Source organism: Alligator sinensis, unplaced genomic scaffold (genome assembly GCF_000455745.1).
Source record: "Alligator sinensis unplaced genomic scaffold, ASM45574v1 scaffold550_1, whole genome shotgun sequence".
In the NCBI taxonomy this organism is placed as follows: Eukaryota; Metazoa; Chordata; order Crocodylia; family Alligatoridae; genus Alligator; species Alligator sinensis.
Window position 1 is genome coordinate 1,235,062 of NW_005841980.1, and position 2,953 is coordinate 1,238,014.

The 2,953-nt window shown below is 45.2% G+C and overlaps 1 protein-coding gene across 2 annotated transcripts in view; it reads right to left on the reverse strand.

Moving 5' to 3' along the window:
* Nucleotides 1-2,952, reverse strand: part of MFAP3 (microfibril associated protein 3) — a 12,887-nt gene extending 9,935 nt beyond the window's left edge. For both annotated transcript variants that reach the window (XR_003093429.1, XM_006021133.3), the window contains exon 1: nt 2,890-2,952. The gene's annotated coding sequence lies outside the window, so the exon portion shown is untranslated. The remainder of the gene's footprint in view (nt 1-2,889) is intronic.
* Nucleotide 2,953: the final 1 nt, after the last annotated feature.

Consider the following 2,953-nt stretch of genomic DNA (forward strand, 5'->3'; position numbering starts at 1 on the left):
TTTAAGTTATTAGATTTTCAAGTTTCCTTGACTCTCTTCCCGAAACCGCATTAGAAACCTCAGTCAATTATTTTAACACATCAAATACCCAGAAACATTTTCCCTCATAAGAGTGAGATAATTATCTTCAATAATTGCATATGCTCTCCACTATGTTTGTACCGAGTCTGCATAATGTATAAAACATCGGTGGTGATGGGTCATTGAATTTTACTATTAAACTCTTCAAGGTCTGATTTATTATAAATTGTTTGTCACATTTCCCTTTTGGAAAAGCTATTACTGTTAAGCAGACAATGATCTTTCATTGTCAAGTGTTAGAAAAGATAATGATTTGCTAAATCCATATTACCCAACCATCACATTTATGCAAAACAGCTGCTGAAGCAGATAACAAATCCAAAAAAGGATAAAACGTGGAAAGTGCAAACATCACATATTTTTCAAAAACATTAAACCTAAGCAAGAGAAATTGTCCAGAATACTAATAGATTATACTTCATGACCGACCCTGAAGTTGAGCTTATATTTAACCTTCATTGAACTAGTATCTGTAACAACAAATAGCTGCGAAGGGATAAAAACCCATGAAGCATACATGTTTGAGTCATGTTTGGCTCTTCTCCTATACAACTTAGATGCATTTAACTTTAAACACTATGATTAGTCTCAGGGAGAACAACTCAGAGTATTTAAAATGATGTGTATGCAAAAACCATCGCAAATTTGGGGCTGGAGGAGTAGCAAGTTTTATGGGCCTGTGCTCACTGGAAGCATCATTTCATATACTGAGATAAAACAGAACCAAAAAGCTGTAGACAGCCTTTGAATTGCTGACTCTGACAAATACCCTAGAAGATATATTTTGGTGTGATCAAGAGGCAATCCAATTCCATAATAACCAGCAGTGGGACCATCATACTGTAATCCTGGATTTTCTGACCTTTAAGAACAGTCCACAAACATCTACACTTCAAGCAAAATTTATTTTCCCTTCATGTAACCCATAATCCTATTTCGCCATTACTAGAAAATAATCTATTCCCGTACAAGTGGCTCTTGAGTTCAGTTGGGATTTGTTAGAATACGTAACAAACAAAGCTTCTTTAATGTTTAGCATACGCCGCTCGTTATTATACAACAAATAAACGCAGCGTACGATTTGCAAAGGATGTAAACCAAAATCCGCTCTCTCCCAAGCACCTACAGGTGCTAAATTCTGCAAGCAGCGCTATCGAAATCAAACGGGACTAGTCCCGTAAGTGAAGAGAAGCACGTGCCTAAAATGTGCAAAGTATCAGGCCTGCACACTCGACTGGGAGATCCACTGACTTTGAACCCCAAGTCCTAAAGGCCCGATTTAGGGAAGCACTTATATACAGACCTAAAATTAAGCATGTGTGTAAGTTTTCCCAAACAGGGACTTTTTTTGAGGGCCAGTGGGCGCTGTCTGATGCACTCTGCTTGGTGTCCTCCCTTCGCTCCTGTCCCTGTTTTATCCTTTATTTGTCCCACAAATTCAGCCTCTGCATACCCAATACCCAGAGCGGGTAACTTGTTTTGTGGCCATAAGGCCCATATTCCTCTTATGCATCAAACAGACCTGAATAGGGCTGAATGAGGAATGAAAGCCAAGCCACGTGGGCAGATGCTTGCACCCATGCGGAGCCCTTCTCTTTGCAATGGGGCTTATTAGGATGACCAGGATTTAGTCCCATAAATGAATTGCAGGACCGAGCATCAGGATTTCACCATTAGGTGTTTCCCCCTGCGGGAAATGTTATTAAGGGGATTTTCCCCTTGTTCATCTCCTGCCCCAGCTCCTGTGCCAGGGGGGCAAAACGCCATGGTGCAAAGTAAGGTTTGGCGGCGCTTGTTTTTTTTCCAAACCTCACCGGAGACGCATTCAAACCTCTTCCCTACGGCTACGAACGTCCTTGCGCCGCGGCACGGGGCTGCAAACACGGCACGGCCGCGCGGGGGGTGCGAAGGCTCGCGGCAGCGCACCCCCGGGCCACAGCATCCCGATGCCGACCCCGCGAACCCTGGGGCCATCGGGGGTCACGTCTAGTCCGACCCCCGCCGGAGCCAGGGTCATCCCAACCCAAACCACCCTCCACGCCGCGAGCAGCTCATCACCAGGGGTCCTGGTTCCTCCCGATTTAAAAAAATCCCCAATTTTTGGTTAAAAAACCCCTCTGCCCAAATCCCTTTTTTTTCCGTGATTTAAATGAAACAACACTAATGCATAGAGAGAGAGACGTATAGTGGTGTTTCATTTTAATCATGGAAAAATGTGGATTTGGGGTTAAAATGAAACGCCGCTATCTATCTATATCTCTTATGTTAGTGGTGTGTTTCACTTAAGTTGTAGAAAAATGGGGATTTGGGGTTAAAATGAAACACCGATATATCCATATATGCAGCTATCTATATAGATATATCTATAGATACGCGTGCGTTAGTGGTGTTTCACTTAAATCATGGAAAAATGGGGATTTGGGGTTAAAATGAAACGCCGCTACATCTACATCTATCTGTGTGTGTATCGCTGTATCTATATATCGCGATATCTCTGTCTGTGCCCTGGCGCTGTTTTACTTAAATCACGGGGAAAATGTGGGTTTGGGGATGTTTTTTAAGCGAAAATCGAGGTTGTTTTTTTTAACTCGACCCCTGGTAACCCCAATCCCCCGAACCCTTCCCAAAACCGCCCCCCCTTCACCCGCACAGCAAGGTGTGACTGGGGGCGACGTCACGCGCGGACAGCACACCCAGCCCCCGCGCGCTGACGTCACGCGCGGACAGCAGGGTCGGCACCGCCCGCCCGAGGGAACAAGAGAGATTTGGGGACAGACGATGGGGATTTGGGGGGAGGAAGGAACAGACCTTGTCCGGCCGCCACCGCCCGCCCTCCTGCCTCGGCCGCCCCGAAACCCGGCAACTTCCGGGG